The 21,982-nt window shown below is 43.0% G+C and overlaps 1 protein-coding gene across 7 annotated transcripts in view; it reads right to left on the reverse strand.

Annotated features, from left to right (window-relative positions):
* The window catches only part of Phactr1 (phosphatase and actin regulator 1), a 483,448-nt gene that overhangs the window by 269,441 nt on the left and 192,025 nt on the right, over positions 1-21,982 (reverse strand). The gene's annotated exons all lie outside the window — the stretch shown is intronic.

Below are 21,982 nucleotides of genomic sequence, written 5' to 3' on the forward strand. Positions count from 1 at the left end.
ATAGAACATGATACATGAGTTAAGATAAGTTGAGGCATATTATTAAGCTGTCTATTACAGACTACCCATGGGGTTATACTCTGAAGTTCAGTCCGTTCATTGATACATGTGGTCTGGCTGAGGATGGGAAATGAACACTGGACAGTGCTGTGGCCACATGGTAAAACCCTTCAAGAAAACTAACCCCTTATCCTGGGCAAAAAAAAAAAAAAGACCTGGACATTGACACACTATGTAAAGAGAAGTACCTATATTTAAGGATAACTTCTGGAATATTTCCTTTCTAACCATTATAGAAATTGTTCCAAAGGAAGGTTTCCTGGGATGGCTCACATCTAACATGAGGGAAGAGCAGGATGCTGTCACTGTCTCTCACTTTAAAAATTTGTCTTCCCTATCTGCAGTTGGTATCTCCCCCCACCTCCAAGTAGTATTTTATATATTCTGATCTGGGAAAAAATGATCATAAAGTTCTAGACAATCCCCAAATCAGCCACATGAGCCTTTTTCAAAGTTACACAGGAAATAGGTGAGTCCCGGGGTTTCAGGACTAAGTTTCCTGTTGCAGGTTGCATGGTTGAGGGCTTGAGAACTGTAATTCTGTTTGTTGGGAATCCCTGCCAGTAAACTTGAGGGAAGCTGGCCAGGTTTATGTCAAGCCGGATGAAAGCACATCCTAAGACATCTGTATAACCTGTGCATGGCTCATAATGGGAGGGAGAGTATGTGGAGCCATGAATACTGATGCAGGAGTTTTAATTTTAAAGTAATTGTGTAGGCAGATTCCACCATGTATGAGGATTTCTGAAAAATGAAGATTGGAGCATGAAACGGTTTCAGGGATTTATACAAAGACCATCTTTCTTCTGAGTTGCCCTTGTCTTTGGTCTGCATCGATATCTCTGGGACAGACTAAAAAGAATTTTTTGTAGGACTAAGGAGATGAGTCTCAGCAACACGGGCTCTATAGGCATTTCTATGGAAAACGAACAGCCTCAAATGGTTTTTATAGATTGCTTGCTTTTTTCTTAAACTGCCTACTCTCCTCTGCTGGCTACGTTCACATACAGTCATTTGTTTGTTATTTTGGCAATTCTAAACTCTCTGCAGTTTTAACCCTTAGCTGTCCTCCGCATTCAATCTAATGCTCACCGACTTTTCAAAGTTAAGTGCAAGTCACTATGCTATGCGGCTGCCAAGGACCATGGAAGAAGGCTCTCATTCCCCCAAGGAACGTACAGGATTACAAATGCCAGAAAACAGAAATGAAGGGGCAAGAAAGGCAGACTGCAACGTGCCCAGAGTACAGGAAAGAGGAGACCCGTCAGCTTTGAGGGTCAGCACACAATGCTGCAGAAAGTCACACATAGAAGAGGCGAAGAGAAATTCTAGTCATGGAGAAAAGTATGAGTAAAGCTAAAGAGGACGCCTAGTGCCAAGCACATCCCATTTTAAGGAGCACGGAGTGCCCCTCAGGGTCACTGCCTGACACCCTGGACCCCGCTGCCTAGAGGGCTGTGGCTGGGAAGGTGACAGTTGAGAGATAATGAATCCTTCTTTCATCCTGGTCACTTTGAGGCCACTGAGAGGATGGACATGTAAGAGCAAGAGGGGTGAAATGGGCCAAACAGTGAAGCTTTTAGCATCTGTCACTTGTCACAGGCACATACAACTTACAATTGCATTTCCTGTAAACTTTTAGAATAATCGGCATTTCCACATTGTTCAGCAATAAACTAGGCTGCTGTGATGACTAATGTGAACCTCTCTCTGTTATGACACAGAACAGCTCTCCTTCATTTGACCATGATGTCCCAATTACGCTTTACATTTCCTGCTTTGCAATCAGTGAATCAAACGTGTCTACACATTGTCACAGGGACTCCCTCTGCTTGTGGTTAATAAGTGTTAACTGTGACAGTGGCTTCATATCCATATGAACAGAAAAGACCATTGTTGATAGCCACCACCTGAACCAGAAGAGGCCTTCCGAAAGTCAATACAGATAAGCTATGCTAGTTAGCAAATATTTGACAAGTAATCAGTGAGGGGGTCTTTAGTATTTGGTTTAGTTTTTGGAGAATCCTACTTTTTACAGAATTCCCAGAATACAGTGCAAAATTTCTTGTGTGTATTCATATGTGCAAGGTCTTCTCCTAGGAAGGGTGATTTGTTTAAAAGGAAAACTCACTATGTGGAGTTTCAGACCTTGTTAGTGCTTTATGGCTATTTTGTAAGCTTGTCACACACATAATGTACAAAAATAGAAAAGGGGTGTATTTCTAAATGATGTGCCTCTGTGCAGGCTTACAGTGCTACCAGTCAGTTGTGAACAACGCAAGTGAGCAATGAAAATAGGCAGGTACATCACCTCCAAGGTGAGAGGGTGGGGCAGTTATGCAGGTATCTGACCACTGGGACGCACTACCATCTGTTCAATAGAGATTTGGGCCTTTCAGACTCCTCTTAGTAACATTTACACCATGAACTCTTGAATGCAAGATCTTGCTGGCAGGTTTGCATCTTTTATTCAATGCCTAGCACTCTTCACGGGGCCTTTGTGGGTAGAGGCATGTTTGGTGATCGTAACAACTAGAGGAAATTAATCTAAAGGGAGAACATGAAAGCCTGGTTGAATTCTTCAAGTATCAAAAAGAGAGCACCGGGGACTGGAAAGATGGCTCAGTGGTTAAGAGCACGGGCTGCTCTTGCAGAGGGTCCCAGCACTCACATGGTAGCTCACAATCTTGTAACTTGTAACTCAAGTTCCAGGGTATCTGCTGCCTTCTTCTGACCTTTGTGGGCACTGTATGCATGTGGTATACATACATACATGCAGGCTAAACACACACACACACACACACACACACACACACACACACACACACACACACACACACAAAACACTGTATATAAAGCAAATGCAGCAGAATCTGTCTGTCACAGTCCCTGTTCCACAAAGGACCATGTGCTCAGGGTTTGGACTGCCAGTTGGGAGAGATCTTAGGGCACTTTCAACCTCTTGTAGGGAAAGGGTTTTTAAATCAATGATCATTTTGAGCATATTAAAGGCAAAATGGGGCTAAAAGTGGCTCCTCCTCTTTTAGATGAATGGTCTTACCCATTAAGAATGATATACATAAGGGTAGACCTGGCTCAGTGACCACTAGGAATATTCCAGTTAAAAGACCATAATGATTCTGGTGTTGATGCAATACAAATAGAGACATTTTGAGTTTCAGATCTTGTTAGTACTTTATGTCTATTTTGCAAGCTTGTCACACACATCTTTCTCTTGAGACTCAGATTGTTACAGGGATTAGGAGTTAGCATGAAGTTGACCTCATTCCACACTTATTTCTCATCAAGAATGTGCCAGCACTGCTCTGGCATGAAGGAATAGAGGACCAATTTCAAAGTTTGAAAATGAAGAAGTCCCACAAATCAAAGAAGTGACATGGATGTATAAGCGTGTGCAATGAGGAAAGAAGAGCTTATTTTTATTGGAGGGAACCCAGGCTAGTGAGGAGTTGGGAATAGAAACAGGAGAGATCCAAGCTGCTTGGGAAGGGCCGATGTCATGGAGGAAGTGGTGTGGAGATGGTCCTAAAGGCTAAGCAAGGGCAAATATTGAAGGGGCAGGACTGGCTCCCACAGTGGGCTATGGATGCCTTTAACGTCATGAAGAATTAGGGGGAACTCGCCTAAGGTGTTGTGATGAGATGCAGACTTTGAACACCTCACTGGGAAATAAGTAGGGAATTAGTGAGGGGAGAGGATGGGACTAGAGGCAGGACCCACTCAAGAGTGCAGCTGTGAATCTGTCCGGGATGCCATTGTATTTCAAGGCAAACTTTCAGATGTTGATTTTCTCCAGAGTCAAATGAGAAGGTTGAATTGGATGTTGTATAAAGTCCCTTATGTTGATATTCCGAGGTGCATGCAAGTCATATCATATTTAAAATTCACCCAAGGAGTCTCACACAGCCAGGAGCGATTCCTGGTGTCGTTAGAATATGTGCATCCCACAGCCCCTCTCAAGGGCAAGGCAGGAGCCAGAAATCCTGCTCTCTTGTTCTGAAATGCATCGACTGAAGTTTAGAATTGTCTCTTCCTCCATTACCCCACCCTACACTGTGATTAACCTCCACTCCTCTCCTATATGTCACAGACACTGGCTTCTCAGAAATAAAGTTTGGAAGGGAGAAAATGAATTGAACCATCCCATTCTCCCCACTCCACATATTTTCAATAGCATATCTAAGTGCTAAATCTTTTAAATGGATGATAACAGAATTAGCAGGCCCATTTGACAGATAACACCAGCTGTGCATCGCAGGAAAGATCCAAAGTACGCTCTTGGCCAAGATGAACCTTCTAGAAATACCAAGCAACCAGCAATGAACATTTGGTTACTTAAAATGCAACAACTGTATGATATGGTAATATCATTTCTGGAGAGTGGGTAGAAAGAGAAAATTCCATTACAGACTTTTAAAGAATGATGCTTTTAGACCATTTCCATATAAATAATATACGGCATCCATAGTTGACTGAGACAAAACTCCTGTTACTCTGTTCAGGACTTCCATGAACTCCCCTTTAGTCTCTAGCTAAAGATTAATGTTCTGGCCCCCATCTACCATGCGTGGTAGCATGTATGTACATGTTGCTAAGTAAGCAATGAAGAAGCAGGACTTGTAATTTCTGGAATATTCATAGCAAGCTTATGAGACGATAATATTCTCATTTCCTAATTGACCATTCATCCCCCATACTTCCCCCACAACTCTCACGTACATTGCAGCAGATGTTGTCGGCATCCCGCCGGAACTCAACAGCACTAGCTTCCATAATTAGAATGCTTACTGGGATGGGAACACCTGCAGCTCTATAGTGGGCTTTGTTTCCTCACCGTAGGAGTAATGGAGAATAAGTGCCAGCAGCACAATGCTTACCAAAGCTCTGCTCAACCAGGGATGGAGAAAGCCCAGGAAGGCACACCCCATTTCTACACCAATACGTTGAAAATAGCTCAGTGGTGTGTTGTGCACATTGGTAGCTGGTTCGAAGATACACCCTTTCCTGACTCCCTTCTCTTTTCTTATTTCCTAAAACCTCTTCTTGTATTTCCTGAGTGAAGCCCCCTAACACAGAAACCTGCACCCAGAACTTTCATCCCTGGGTCTGTCTCTAGGAAAACAACCTACAGAACTGTTCCAGCATCCACCAAGTATTCAGGGACAATGAGATACTGGAATTGAAAAGCATCCCTTATGGATGTATTTGACAACTCCTGTAGAAAAACAGACAGCCAAACAGACTGGCTTCAAGATCATCTAAGTAATGAATGAATGCCCCACCCCAGGCTATCTCTACAAGTGAGAAGAATCTGATTATCTGATTCCTGGTCCCAGCACACTTGAATTGAAGCATCACTTACCACAGAAGCTGGTCATGTGATTTTTGACTGAATCAAATACAGTCCATGACAATATGCTGAGTGTAAGAGAATAAAAAGCTAAAAGCAGAGTGATCCATTATAAGAAGGAAGCAGTTAAAAGAAAAAGACTTTGATTAGTCAAAGAGATGAGGATGTTTAGGAAAAGTGAATAGCAGCTGAAGGAACCCCCCAATCTTCAACCCCAAACTCTCACTCTTCAGTATTTTGAGTATGCATAATATTTAATGTTTTATAATTAAAACATATATAACTTTTTGGGGTGCTGGAGGTTGAACCTAATGCTAATTATATCCCCAACTCTCTGATTTGTTTTTCTGCTTTTTATTTTGAGAAGAGGTCTTGGTGTTGAGTTGTCCAGGCTACCCTTGGACTTTCTCTGTGGCTCCAGCAGCCCTTGAATTTGCCATTCTCGGGCCTCAGCCTCCTGAGTATCTGGGATTCATAGGTCTGTCTGAACCATGAGGCTCCTCATAGTTCCCGAAGTTTCTTGCTTTTGGTGTGACAAGCTCATGGTGCCTAGCAGCCCCAAACAGGACAAGACAAGCTCTGTTCTCTAACTGTGCATTCTGTCAGGATTCCCAGCTGCCTCACAGCCTCTGGCTTTGCTCCCCATCTTCTATTAAAATACCCCGTCTTTTGTGCCTAGACTTGGACACTTCACAGCTGTGGCAGTAGGGGATCAAATCGGAGCGGAGTAGGTACAACAACAGAACCTTGAAAACAGATGCTGGCCTCTTGAAAACATCCCTGATGAGGCTTGTGTTTGTTTAAAGTGAAACTGTAGAAGACAAAGTATGTCTTGAAACAGGTTATGATGCAATATAAATATTATTCTATGTGTGTTTGTGCTCATTTGTCCCAACTTCCACATTTCTTTGGCATGGGATCTCTCTGAGGGCTTGACTTGTTGACATTATTCTGTAATTTATCAATGAATAATAATAACATTTCCAGATAAAAATAATATCCTTAACTGCCCATGATCACATTTTTATTTATTTTATTCCTCTAACATTTCAAGTGGATTGCATTTAAAATTAGATAAAAATAAGTAAGGGTATTATTTTATTCTAGTCTTGATTTTGTTGTTATGATTGAACAAAAGGCTGTGGGCTCATGGTCAAGGTCAAAGCATTGAAGATGCTTTTATTCTCAGACCCAAATCAGACAGGTTTTTAGAGTTGGGGTGTGCTAGGCAGAGTAATGGCTTCATCCCCAAGCTTATTGGTTAGCTGATGTGGCAGATGTCATTATTATTATTATTCTTTTTAATGAACAGATGTGATTAAATTAAGAACCTTGAGAAGGGGAAAGAATTATAAAACATCCCAATGGGCTGAAATGGTTGTAAGCAAGAAGAGTGAGAAAGTGGAGAGGTGAGGATGAAATAGGGGAGATCCTAGCTATCACAGGGAGGGACACGGAGGCTCAGCAGGTAGGTTCTCAGAGACGCTGAAGTACAAGTCCCCAGAGTTTCCCAAGATCCTCCAGAGGGAAGCAGCTCCTCCTACATTGTGACTTTATCTCAGTCAGGTTGGCTCCGACCTTCTGACCTCCGCAGCTCTGAAAGGGTACATCTGTGTTGCTTTAGACCATAGAGTTTGTAGCCTTTTGTTCCAGCAGGAACAGGAAATGGATGCACCAGGGATACTTATGTGTTGTTGATGGTCAGCCTACCAAGCAATTCAACCCCATGCCATGTCCTTTCCTTCCCTCCACATCAGGGCAACAGGGCAGCGAAACAAAAGTGAACAGCTTCAGGCCATGTGTCCCCTACATTCTAATCCTGTGCAAAGCTTTGGTCAAAGGGATTCACCTCTCCAGAGCCATGACTGTCTCACAGATACAGCAGTGGCTGCTTCTATTTCTAACCCTTTAGAATAACCCTTTAGAATAATGCTCCCACTGCCACAGCAATGAACCATACCTGCTACAGGTGGCGAAGTTTAAATGAGATGATGTGTGTGAGCTATCCCTGCAGGTGTTTCGCAGACAGTAGGTACTCAATACAGTCGGTTCTCTTTGCTTCACTTCCGTCCTGCATGCAAAGTTGTGTACTATCCAAAGTACTTCAGAAGCAGGTGCCTGGAGCTGCATCATTCATCCTGTCTACCTCATGTGGGACGTTACCAAAGTCCTTAGCAGGGTCTATGGGATGCTTTTTATTTGAATGACTTTATCAAGTTTAAAAGTATATATTTTATTATTTTATGTGAATGGGTGTGTTACCTGAATGTGTGTCTGTGCCTCCCGTGTGTACAATGCCCATGGAGGCCAGAAGAGGGCGTCAGATCCCCTGGATGGTTGTGAGTTAGCATCTAGGTACTGGGAGTTGAATATGTGTTCACTGAAAGAGCAGCCAGTGCTTTTAGCCACGGAGTCATCTCTATAGCCCCTCAATTATTATTATTAATCTTTTTGTAATGCCAGGAATTGAACCCAGGGCCTTGTGCATACTAGTCACTCTATTATTTACTTAACACCCCCAGCCCTTAAAAGCCTTATTAAGACATACTCTGTATATGTTCTAAGCACATGTCACCATAATTCCATGAACTTTGATATATTCCGTAAAATCTATTTTTAGAATATTTCCACCATGCCCCAAAGGAAACAACTCACACCTTACTGGCAGTTCTTCCTACTTCCACCCTAAATCCAGACAGCCATAATCTATGTTCTAGAAGCCTCTATAGACTGATCTTTGTGGACACTTCACATAAATGGAATCATAGACTATGCAGGCTCTGTCCTGGCCCCTTGTCATGTCTCCAAGCTTCCCTCATAACCTGCCTTCCGAATCACAGCAAAATGAGATGGCTCTTAGTTCTCTGGGTTTTCACAGTTGATGCTCCTCTGTCTCTGTCCCTGCATCTGGGCATGTGCCTGTGTCTGGAATAGCTTCTACAACCTGCAGGTCTCAAACTGGAGTCTTTGTTTCCCCTCCAATTATGGCCTTATTGGATTCCTTTGCAGCATGCTTTTGTAGCTCCTGATAGTACAAGCTATTACGTTATGTTATGTTGTGATTGCCTGTTGTTTCCTGTGATCCTGGAAAAGCAGGGGCTCTGTCTTTCCTATTCAGCACTGCACACTGTGCGCTCTGTACCTTGCACGGTGCTTACTACCCCCAGACATGTATTAATAGAGAGGATGAAAAATGTGTCCACATTTAACAAGTCCAAGCTTCTCCTCTTGTAAACTCAGAGAAGCTAAGCTAATTGCAAGCTGAAGCTTCGGAGGTGTATGTCATGTTCTTTGTTGCACACGTACTTTTAAGGGATACCTGATGGGGGAGGGTCAATCTGTCATAGAGGCAAATCTGTTTAGATATTTCTTATGGAACATCTTATTTTTTTCACCAAATCTGGAGAAAGAGTGGCTAAATGATTTGCATGGTGATATTCTGCTTAATTTGAGAAACTTTTTTTTTTTCCGCCCCAGGGAGATATGCTGGAGAGGCTCTTTCCTCCCCAAGTCTCTGCTGGCGACCATCTTAGCCTTTGCATAAAATCTAGCTAAGAAAGCAGAGGGAGAGTATAAACTTGAAGGTGAAATTAGGCTAACAGTGGTTCAGTGGCAGAGCCTTAGCCTCCGTCTGGAAGACCTTAGGTTCAATCTCCAGTAACACACAACAAAAAGGAATTAATTTTAAGTCACATGTTACATTCCCAATAAATCAGTGGCAAAAAGTTCTTCCTCCTGTGGCTTTCTGTTACTTCTTGTGTGTAAGAGAAGAGCCCTTCATGGTTTAACCTGCAGGCTCTAGAGCACAACCAATACAGTATGAACCATGCTTTGACGTGTTTTAATGCTGTGGGTGTAACTCTGAAGCAGAGCAGATCTCTAGCATCAACAACAACAAAACTCTAATATTCATGTTAAGAAGGCAAATAGAAATTGGTTCAATTATTTCTTAAGGTCTGGCGAGATGACTCAGAGGGTATGCCACCAAACCTGATGACCTGAGTTCAATCCTTGGAACCCACGTGGAAGGAAGAGGAGAAGAACCAACCCCGAAGGTTGTAGTCTAGCTTCCACACGTTCAGCATAGCTTGCATGCCCTACCACCCCAAAATATATCCAAAATATTATCTCAACAAGTAACAATAAAGATTATCAACCGATGTTTTATATATCTTTTCATGTTACATCTTCAACATCCCATGTTAATACATGTTAACACACGGCAACACAGTCCGCCACAGTTGCCCTTATGCACACTCAAGGGTTCACTAGCAACACATGACTGGGTGTATGGCACTTGAACTGTGTGGTTGAACATTACCCACTCCCAGGAAACTTCCAGATAGAGCCACTCCAAGGATGGATACACTTGAGTCCCCAGGGCACGCTCCTCTGATGTTCCTATGTTTGTGTAAAATGTCTAGAGATTTTCACTTGGTTGATCCAGAATGAATCTTGTAAGTGAAACTGCCAGGCTATTCAAATGAGGATCTGTGGGGAAAGCTGACTCTGTGACTCAAATGTATGTTATCATTGCTGTTTTAAAATGGATGTTGGCATGCTTCTCTGTTGGTGTCTCTCTCTGTCTCTGTCTCTCTCCAGCATCTTGCGACCTGTCCCATGGTGGTCTTCAGCTCTCAGTTCTCCAGAACTGGAATTAAAGGCAGTTGTGAGCTGGCCCACGTGGGTGGGAGGAGCAGAACTCCGGTCCTCTGCAAGAGCAGCAAGTGTTCTTAGTCGCTGAGTCATCTCTGCAGCGCCCAGACTCATTTTTCAGGATCTGGAGACGACTTTCTGTTTCAGCCTTCCCTCACTTCTTACCATCTTATTTGCCTTCTTTCTTGCTAGTTTCTGCCTGGACCTGATCGGCCAGGCCTCCATTATTATCTGTTCCTGGTGTCATTAACAGTTCTCCACTCTTATTTTAGGCGACTTCCTTATTGGAAGCATGTCTATTTTGATGCCTCTAATCTATCATCAGAATCTGCAGTCTCTGGCTGTGAGAATTAAGGACCTCTTCCCGAGATTGCCCTGGATGAAATTTAAGGCTTTTTTCTAAATCCAAATGTGAATTGTGCTGGTGCGAGAAGAGAATTACATTGTCTAAGCGAACTGACATTTATGAGCTCACTGGCCATCAGTTCAAATTACATAACAGGTATTTTTTCTTCAAAAATGAAAAATTGAGTCTATCTGAAAATATCTCATAAGGGACTTGAGTTATTTGAGTTTCCAGTAATGAGGAACTGGAATTTAAAGGGTATATTTTCAAATCAAGATTTCAAAAGAATACAGTTAACTTCTGTGCCCATAAAGTCCACACCATGGTTCAGCCATGCATGGATGAAAATATTCAAGATAAAAAGGCATCAGTGCTGAACATGTAAAAACCTTCCCCTAATCATTGTTTATAAACAATGTAGCACTAGTTATTTACATGGCGTTTGCATTACCTTAGGTGCTATAGGAAATCTGGAGGTGACTTGTAGTATCCGGAAGATGAGTGCAGGTTATGTGAAAATAGCATGCCATTGTATATCAGAGACTTGAGCACCTGCAGATTTGGGTATCTGAGGGGGAATCTGGAGCCGGTCCCAGTGATAGGTAGGGCTGACTGAGAATTGACAACAACACAGGTAGTGATGATGGACAAAACGGGCAAGAAATGAGTTGTAGTCTCTAGGACTCATACTGGGTGGAGATGGGGTCAGAGAAGATACCAGCAAGAAGGATCCTGAATGATTTTCTCCAGTCCTGGCTAGCTACATGCAGGGCTCAAAACAGTGTTGTGTAACAACAACAACAAAAATATCTCCTTGTGTTCTGGAGAGATGGTTCAGTGGGCAAAGTCCTTGTTATGCAAGCATGAGGACCTGAATACAGATTCCCAGAAGCCATGTAAAAGCTGGGCACAGTGGGGTGTGTCTGCAGCCTGACACTGGTGGAGTGGGGATGAGACTGGGGGATCCTGGGGCTCACTGGCCCAGACCAGCCCAAACATTGAGCTCCAGGTTCAGTGAGAGACCATGCCTCAAAATATAAGATGGGGAGTGAATGAGGAAAACACCTGACATTGCACTCATGCACAAGCACATGCACACACACACACACACACACACACACACACACACACACACACAGTCTTCGTGACTGTCCTGGTCATGTCTGTTCTATTAGTGATCATTATTCTACTTCTGGTCATTACAAAACAGTTTCAGCTCCTGGGAAAGGACAAAGTCTTTCATAACGATTTTTTTTTGTCAGATTTTGATCCATGCACATGAACTACCCACAGCACAAAGTGGGAAACATATGTGACAGCAAAATTTGTAATTCTTTATAGCCTGCCACTAGCTAATAAAAACGTGAGAGAAGTAGGAGTGGTCTTTTGAGTAGGTTGAATTTTAGCTATAAAGTAGCATTGCACAATTTACATACCCTTCTTGGGGTTAAGCTAACTGAGCGTCCATCTACCAGAACAAATAGATTTATCCAGGCCATAGTAATTTATTTAGTGTGTGTATGTGCCTATCTGTCTATCTGTGCACTTGTGCTTGTGTGCCATAGTGTTTGTGTGTGTGTGTGTGTGTGTGTGTGTGTGTGTGTGTGTGTGTGTGTGTGTAGGCCAGAGGACAAGTTGTGGAAATCAGTTTTGTCCTTTCACGGTGTGTGCTCAGGGATCAGAAGGCCTATCGGCCAGTGTCCTTCCCTGCTGAGCCACGTTGCTGGCCCACAGTAGTCTCTGTCATCAGAAATTAGGAGCAACTAAGAAGTAGCCGCATGGTAAGACAGATAAGTTCAGATTCAATCAGGCTAAAGGGCTAACAGCTGCATTTTTGCAGGCACTCTTTACTATTAAAGTGTGTGGCGTTAATTACACCCACCATAGATGGCACCATCAGCTTCTTAGGGGTGCAGTTTGCAAGGGCCTCATCCAAGAAGATCCATCAGTGTGCAGTTATAAGTGGAATCCTTAGTCCCACAGAAGTGATATTGCATTTATTTTACAATGCGGACAAGTGGATTGTAACATCTGTTCCAGACATTGGTAACACAAGAATTTCTCTTGTTGTTTTCAATACAGGCTTCTGAGGATACATGTCTCAGCATTTGAGAATATTAACCTTTTCTTTTTTAAGTTTGAAGATTCTGTTAGTTCTGTTCCTACTTTTCCATGTAGCTTACCTGGGTATGTAGGACGACCTCTGTACAGGTGAGAATACAAGGTTACTAGAGTTTTTAAAAGCTGAATGTCAACTATGTAGTTAACACATCAGGAATCTAAAGCATTTGGGTCCTTTTATCAGCAAAATAGAAATAGCTGCTTGGGGCTCCTATTAGAGAAGTATAAATTCACTACAGTTAAATACCCACCAGAGGCTCACATGAATTATTTGATTTAGGGAGAGACAGTGTGGAAATATGAACTACATTTTCAAGTCAGAGGTTCTCCATGCTAGCTCTAGGGCACTTAAAAAATTCCAGTGCATAACATTCACCCAAAATATTTAATTTAGAATTTTAAGGGCTCCCTAGGGTTATCCACTCAGCTTCTAGAACCTTCTTTTACAAAATGTGGTTCAAGGACCAACCACATCAGTACCACTGGAAGGCTGAGTACCATTTCAGATCTGAGGAATATTTACAAGTTCCCCAGGAGATTCTAATGTGATTCTAACCTGAGACCCACTTGTCTTTTTAGGAGTTTTTTTAGGCTTTTCTTTATATTATTTGATCATCATACTTTCATTGAGGGGTGGGCCTAGTCATCTGTGTAATTACATGTTTTTTGTTTGGAGGGGGAGAAGGGTCTCACTATGTAGTCTTAATAATCACACAAACTTGTCAAGACATTATTCCTATTCCTATACTATACCCAGGATTATATACACAAGAATCCATACACTAAAAGTCTCTTTACTTTGTAGTGACAAAGTAAGTCCATGCTACCAGATGAATGCCACTTTTTAATGGGACAAGCAGTAGAACGGTGGTTGGTAGAGGCTGGGAGGCTGGGAAATGGAATGGGGTGCTATTCCTTAATGGGCACAGAATTTCAGTTTTGCCTGAGGAAGGATTCCAGAGAAAGACGGTGGAGATGATTGCTTAATGCCACTGAGCTGTGCATGTAAACTGGCTAAGAGGCCAAATCTAATATTACATGTTTGCAACCACAGTAAATTTTTAAACTTTAAGAATAAAGAGAATTTTCTTCCTTTTTTGGAGTCAATGGCTCTTTGGAATCTAGTGTTTTTCAGGCCCATTTGTGAAAGTCTACTTGAAACAAACAAACAAACAAACAGCAACAACATAAAAAATAAACCCAACCAGAAAAGAGTGGAGTCTCATGCATTATCAGCTGGCCTTGAGTTCACTCAGTAGCCTAGGATGACCTTGAACTTCTGAACCTCCTGACTTTGTCTCCTGAGTAATGGGATAACCGGATTGTACCACCACACTGCATGTTCTACAGTGCTGGGAATCAGGCTCTGTGTATGTTAGGTAAGCACCCAATACCCGAGTCCTCTGCTTGAGCTTTTTAATGGCTGCACGATAACATTATGAATCCAGGTAAAGAGTTGTCTCCTGAGGTATCATTTAGAAGAAAGATGGAATATGGTGAAGGGCAAAAAAAGTTCAGAGGCCCAGAACAGGTTTCCAGATAGGAGAGGCAGGGGGTGGGGGACTCTCCCCAGTTAGGAATGTTCAATACCCAGGCTTCCTCTGCTGAGGCATCTGTGAGTGCTTGGCACAGGAAGGCTTCCTGTTTTCAAGATAATGTTTTTAAATGGCTCATAAAGAGTTTCTTGGCCACAACTAGTCCTCGAGAAGTAATGTTTGGATGATTAAACTATGAATGAATCAGAAACATATGCAGCGAATTTCCCCTGGCTTTGGCAATGCACATGTTGGACTCAGTTCTGTCCGGGATACTTGAAAGATGGTTTCTAGTGTTTGTCGGATCAAACGAAGCTTCACTTTCCCAGCTCCCTTTCAGGCTGTGGCCAAGAGTAAGAAGACAGAGATCTCAGAGCCTTTGTTCCTACGTTAGCAGAGCTCTACACAAATGCAGGATAGACTCACTGAAAAGCTATGGTCCACTCAGTGTGGAAGCATCTACTACATTGCCCCCTGAGCCTCTCTTCCGGCTTTCATATCCTTCGAGAGGTTTCTTTATTAATTTATAAATGAAGGGCTTCAGACTTGGGTTATTTCAAAGAATAGAAGATCCCCATGGGTGAATTCCTTTCTACTTACCTACAGCAATTCTAGATTGATGGTCTCCCTGCAACTGCAGGCCTTGAGCTCTGGAGAGCGTTGTAAGGAATGCCGCAGCTCAGGGGACGGCACTTCCGTGTGGTCAGAAAGAACGCTCACCCTCCTGGGCATATTCAGGGAGCATTTTAGGAAGAAAGAAGCCCAAGATTCTGGCTTGAGTCTCCATTATGTATTGTTAACTTGTTTTTGAATATAGTAAATGGCTCTGAGCTGTCTCAGATGGAACACTCTGTATTGTTACTGAGCTGCTTTATCCTCAGGCACTGAGTGCTTTGAGACTAGCCTAAGTGTTGGGGAATATCTTATTATCTCAGAAAAGTTGGTAAATAAGGCTCAGCAATACAGACTAGGATACCTGTGCAAAGATTGCTGTCTTTAAGATCAGAGATCATTGATGTCTGAGGTGAAATGTAAATGAGAATCATGACTTTCTGTGACAGGTTTTCCAAATCTAATGGACAAACAGTATAGTCAGCTCCTGCTTACCTTCTCTTAGTAAGTAAGCTGCACCTCCACTAACATGACCTTAAGAAGGACTTAGACAATAATTCTCAAAAACATGTGCTATACTCTAGGAAACACTGAAATGGTAAATATTTGAAACAATGTAATAACACACATGACTCAGCATGTCCAGTTTCTGTAACTACCAAATAATCATAACAACTCCTTTGCAATACAGTAGAGAAGAAGGGATGGAATCAAAAGGAAGAGGAAGAAGAGGAAGAGGAAGAAATCTAGAGGCCAGAAGAACAATATCCCTTTGAGAGAGAGGAATTTGAACAAAAGCAGCAGGTAGATAGAGATACATGTAGTAAATGTGGAGGGAGGAAAGTCCTGGAAAATTACAGCTGAAAACAAGAGACCAGAGAGCGAGGTAGGATGTGATTAGCATCGCCGCCACTTCCATATGCTCTAAAGCGTCTCACTGCAGCTACAACCTCCCTGGCCAGCGGGCCGGAGGCTGTAATCCCTGTCCTGGCATTCATTTGTGGGGTGTCTGTGGCCATGTTGTTGTCCTTTTTGAACCTTGGTATCATATCTACAAAACAGGAACAGCAGTCCCTGAGTCATGGACTCAGTGTCAGGGTCAAAGTAGATGGTTCACAGGAGCCCGCACAACATCTGCAACAGTGCGTGCTCATAAAATAACACCTGGTATTTTCTCTCTCAAACCTGCGCTCTTAGCCCTGCTGTATGAGTTGGAGTGTTTTCTCTGCTGTGGCCTCAGGCTCCCTGGATCCTAACAGTCAGGCTGCTCCATCACACTAGAGAGTTCTCTGGAATGCCTTCCTCTTTTTGTCTCCTTATGCAATCAGTGGCCATGCCCCATTGAGCCTACTTCCTAAACCATTTATAGTCTGTCTTCCCCCCTCTGTTCTTCATTGTCATTTCCAAATTAGGCCATTTATCTTGTCTTAACAAATGTATGCCATTTCATCATGGCATTCTGGCCTGGCAGATTGGGTCCACGTTAGCTACGTAGTCCTGGATAATTTCTTCACCTCTCCCAGTCTTAAACTGCTGTGTGTGTGTGTGTGTGTGTGTGTGTGTGTGTGTGTGTGTGAAGGACAGAAGACAACTATAAATACCAGTCCTTCAGGTACAACCACTTATTATTATTACTTTATTATTATTATTTTAAACACAGGATCTCTCATGATCTGGAATTCACCAAGTAGAGTAGGCTAGACTGGCTGGCAGTATGTCTCATGAATTTTCCTATTTCCACCTTCCCAGCATTGGAATTACAAGGGTGTACCACTGTGCTGGCTTTTTGTTATTGTTATTTTGAGACTTATTTAATTCATTGTATGTGTATGAATATTTTGCTTGCATGTATGTGCAACACGTGCATGCCTGTTGCCTGTGGAGGTCAGAAGAGGGTGTTGGATCCCTGGAACTGGGGGTGAAGATGGACCAAATCTGGCTCCTCCATAAGAGCAACAAGTGCTCTCATCAACTGAGAGCTGGCTTTTTTATATGGGATTTGGGATCAATCTGGGGTTCAGGTCCAAGTACTTTGCTGGCTGAGATATTTTCTTCTCTCCCTTAGTTCCCTGTGGAAGGAAATAACTAGAGAACTTCCATCCTTCACAGTTCTGTTCTACGGAGTCACTATGAATGCTACTTAGTGAATATTGAAGCATTGCTCTTGTGGACATCAGGGTTAAGTTTATGGTGGTGCATGTTCTTGACCCTCTCAATAGATATGCATGTCTTATACGTGTTCCTGTTTAAATACATATTCAACACACACTGTTGATTCATCAGCATTGAACCCACAGCCACAACCCACAGCTCTGTAACTCATGCCTTGAATGGTGCTTATGAACACGGGTATGTTGTACTAGGCACAGTGCTCCTGCACTGTAGTCAGGAGCTCTACATAGCAGCATGGTGCTTCAATACTATAACAGTAGAGGCTATTCCAAACAGCAACATCTTCAAAAAATTCACCAAGGTATGACAATTAGTACATCTCAAAAACGGACACTGACAGGATGGGGGCCTAAACAAGAATGCAGAGTGTCACTTTGTTTAACTCTAGTTCGAATTGTCACGGCCCAGCGCACTACCATGAACGAGTGAGAAAGCACCCGGAGAATTGATTTGGTTTATAAGCACTACATTCTAGGAAGTAGGTGAATACTGCAAAAACAGAACCCATGGAAAATTAGGATCAGCTGCCTTGGTCATAGCTGGTGGCTTTGAGGCCCAGTTTAAGCCAGATACACTAAGCATCTATTGTGCCATGAAACCTATCCCTGCTTCCTGTTGTTATGACCACGGTCTGTCTCTCTATTCATACTCATGCCTCACGCACCCCTAGGTGAGTCTTCCTCTAGGAATCTGCTGCCTGCTCCTCTCTCGCCTTTCTCCCATCCTTCCTCCTCTTGGCTCCTTTGCTTCTTTGCCCTCTCGGGACACAGAGCTTCCTTCCCAGGCCCCCAGACGCCTCTGTTAGAAACAACTCCACAGCCTTTTCTAGGTAGACTAACTCCCCGCCTCTCCTCCACCTTGCTAACCACAGTTTTCTGTTCCCACAGAAGCTGTCATTTCTGCATTTTGTTAGAACTCTTATGCACATGTTTTACTCCTCTGAAAAGGTATGAGTTGATGTGATTCATCTTTTCATACACTGCAAAACTCTCAACACAATGCCTTGCCCTCAGTACGGTAGATGATAAATGCTTGCTGATTAAACACCATAACAACAACAACCCCCACACAGCGCTCAGCTTTCCCTCTACTGAAAAAGACATGATATTTATAAAGCACACTTTGATTTGAGAAATTCTACATATGAGCCAGCCATAAAGACTAGAAGTGTTTCCAATTTAGGACAAAAGCCAAGGAGCCCCCACTGGGTTGGTCAAGATGAGACCTTGCTCCCAAGTGCGTATTCTTATCATCTTTAGTACCAGGGCCACTTTTGGGGGGTAAATCATGAACCTCAAAATCAGGGCTAAATAGTTCAGACAGCAACGTATTGTAAATTACATTACGTTTTCTTCCAACAATCTCATCCTAATAACCAAAATGAGCACTTAATATTTTTAGTGGACTTGCTTCCAAAAAGCTTGGGGCTTGGGGCAAGCTGAACTGCAGCCATAACATATTACCTGCCTTGACTCTTCAGAAGAGCCCAGAGAAAGGAGCAGATGGCATCAAGCCATCTGTCTACTAATGATGCAGCGTGTTCTTGACTTGCTGGGGATCGGTCATGACTGTAACATCCATGGAATGACCTGCTAGCTAAAGCATTGGAGAGATACCTTTCCTGTGTGTGTCTATGGGGTGGGTGTATGTCTGTGTGAGTGCACATAATTGTAGGTGCATGAATGCACGTGTATGTGTGTGTGGCTATCATTCCCTAGGTGCCATCTATGCTGTCTTTTGAGACAGGGTTTTTCACTGGTTTGGGGTTCACTGAGTAGGCTAGGCTGGCTGACCAGCAAGCCCCAGGTATCTCCCTGTCTCTGTCTCCTCAGTTCTGGGATTACAAGTACACATCGCCACATCTGGGTTTTTCCAGGGGTTCTGGGTATGGAACCCAGGGCCTCAAGCTTGTATGGTAAGTGCTTTACCAACTCACCTCTCTCTGCTCTCATGAGTATTGTTAATGAAGAGGAATGTGATAGGATGAGTTACGTGTCACTAAATACGGACTTCTTTGCTTTTCTTAATATTAGTTTTCATTATCATCAGCAGCTAACTCAAAGGAAAATCAATGCACGTCTTGTCTGTGTAACACCCCCCTGCCACACACAGATGTATATGGTTGCACATGTGTGTAGTACATATGTGCGTGTGCGCACGCGTGCACATACACATATGTACGTGGAGGCCCAATGTTGATGACCCTCCACCTTACATACTGAGGTAGGGTTTCTGATTGATTGAACCTGGAGTTCCCTATTTTAGCCAGTCTGGCTAGCCTGCTCACTCCAGGGATTCCCTGGGTCCTCCCTAGCGCTGGGATTACGGGCAGGCAACAGTGGCTACCCACCTGGCCTTTACTTGGGTTCTGGGGATCCGAACTCTGACCCTCACCCTTGCATAGCAGCCACTTTACTGGCTGTGGCACGTCCCCAGCCCAACTCTTTAGTTTGGACAGACTTTTGTTTGTTTCTCTTGAGTGCCTTGTGGGAAAGGTAGAAACGGGTACTTCATCTTATAACTGAGGAGATGAGATCCAACTGAAGGATTTATTTATTCAGGGCACAGGCTGAGCTTGTCCCCGGCCCCTCATTTCCTGTGCTGCCTTTTCCACACTTTGCCACTTGGTCCCCTCTCAGCACTGTGACATGGTCATGTCAAGGTGTTTTGTTTTTTTGTAATTATCAACATGTACTGCCCTTTCCTAGAAATTTTTATCTCATTTTTCCTTGCAGTTTGGTGGAGTTAGTCTGTCCTTTCTCTTGAGTTTTGACATTATCTTGTGGGTTTCCGAGGAAAGGAGCCTCTGTGCAGTTCTTCACTATTCCTTCCTCATGACAATCCCCCAAAGGAAACTGTATCCACTTCATTATTTCTATGGAAGCTGGAAGCCAGGCATCTGTATGTTTTTACTTCTTAGCCTGAAGCTGTGGAGTCCAAATTTCACAGTAGGCCAAACACTCAAGGAATGCAAAAAGAGAGCTTTGAGCACCTTTACATGAATCATACTGTGGTCTCAGAATCTTGGGAATGTAGTCATAGACCACGGTGGCCCTTCTACTCTAGTGAGATAACATCTCCAGAACCCCTAAATGCGGTCGATCCAGGCCGAGACAAAGGTAGAGGAACATCAGGCTGTGTGAAACAGCATTAAATGGACAGTGTGTGGCCCATAACACAAACAAGGGCTGCCTTTGTTGACCACTCTAGCAGCTGGATCAGAAAGGTGGTGCTCCCCAGTGACATCTGGAGACCAATAGTGCTCACTTGGTGCTGCCATTGATATCCTATGTGGCTTAAACCAAAGCATGTCCAAAGTATGGGAACAAAGATGCCTTCTTATTTAGAGGAACAGACAAGTTAGTGAAATAATTCCAGAGCATGTTGAGGACCGCAAATGCTAGGATAAAGGTTCTCACCTACTTTTTACTGTCTGATACATAAATGACCTGTTTTGTTTTCCCCCCAAATATTCTGTGGTCACTACATGTTGTAAGTGAGACCAATGATGACAGCAGGTAGTTTAATACGCTGTACTTCCCTAAGCTCTGATCCTGTATTCCTCACTTTCAGTACAACTTGCTGTCCTCCACTTTCACAGATGAGGACACCAAGTCTGACAAAGGCCAAGAAGCCTGCCTAATGTTCACTCAGTAAACTAGTGGCCCAAGTGGGGTAAGATTACAACAACCTGACTTCCAAAGCTTCTAGTTTAACCAAAGCACCTGTATTCCCCTAAGAACGGGATTTTCAAAATCTGCTCTATGTCACATCTTCTGATATCATATTCTATGAAGTATTGAAATGCCCGGCAAAGAACAAAACTTGGCATCCACAAGGTACTTCCCAGAATGCCCCTTGTACAGAAAGTGATACAGAAGTACTCTATAAAACTGTAAGCCCGAGTTCTTGGCATAGAAAATGTGGGCACCCAAACCTAGGCGTATCATCAAATCGTAGGGAAACAGATTGCAAAGCAATGTGCCCAAACCTAAGTGGTTCAAAGCCCCAGGCTTGGCATGTCTGGAGGCCATCTTCAAGAATCTCAGTCTCCTATGTATAAAACCGAAGGGCAGAAATAAAGGTCTCTAGCACATTTCGGCTGATAGAAATCCAGACAAAAGGGATCTCAATTATTTAAACAAGGTTTTCCCGAGGGACCACTATGGTCTTTATAAGGTGGCCCCTGAGCTACTCTTATATTCATCACATATATTTATAATATTATAACATCTATATTTCAAAAGTAGGTTTTAATGTAAAACCTCAGGGTATCTTTGGCTTTCTTCTCTAGTTTTATCTGTTGGGTATCAGGACAAATGGGTGTTGGGCACCCAGGAAAGAGAAAATGACAGAAATTCACGACAAGGCTTTTGATTTTTCAAATGAGGTGTGTGGTCCTGGAGACTTAAGAACCACTGATAAGATATTTTCATTTGAATAATCTAATACCCTGTCACATAACAACTGTACCATTTTAAAGAGTTGTTTAAATTCAACACTTTCACCTTACACAATTTGCCCAAATTTGGGAGTAAGGTGAGAAAGGATAAGATAAGATAAGAGACAGCAAAAACTTGAGTATCTCTTTACAGTTGGTATTCTTAAGGACATTTCCCTTCTGTTTTAGCTTTCCATGTTTTGTTTAGTGCACCTCATGTGGCCGGAGAAGAATAACGATTAGAAACCAACTCTTGTAACACATATCTAGTCTCTGTATCTGCTTCTCTACAAGTCTGTGCCCACATGATCTGCTAAAGCATTTCTTACTCCGAGGGAGCTGGTGAACAGGTTCCATGTAGATTCGCATCTCCTTACAGCAAGTCGTACAATGCCAGGGCCCCCCATCCCACCCAACCTAGTCCTTGTTTTCTTCTTTCCATTTTCAAGGCATCTTTTTTTTGTATCTACAACTTCCCCGGAGTCCACCTCCCCCTGAGGAACAGCTTCTGATTTCAGCTTTTGCTTTTCCTGTGTCTTTAAGTCAGAAATTTCCCAAGGCTCCCATGAGCCGACTTCAGCAAGCATCCAGAGCTCCTGAGCCTTTCCTGCAGTGAAGTCTGCAAGAGGATCTCCTGGGTCTACAAAACATCTCCAGATCTAGACTAG

Source organism: Peromyscus californicus, unplaced genomic scaffold, assembly GCF_007827085.1.
Source record: "Peromyscus californicus insignis strain IS unplaced genomic scaffold, ASM782708v3 Scaffold_8__1_contigs__length_139910024, whole genome shotgun sequence".
In the NCBI taxonomy this organism is placed as follows: domain Eukaryota; kingdom Metazoa; phylum Chordata; class Mammalia; order Rodentia; family Cricetidae; genus Peromyscus; species Peromyscus californicus.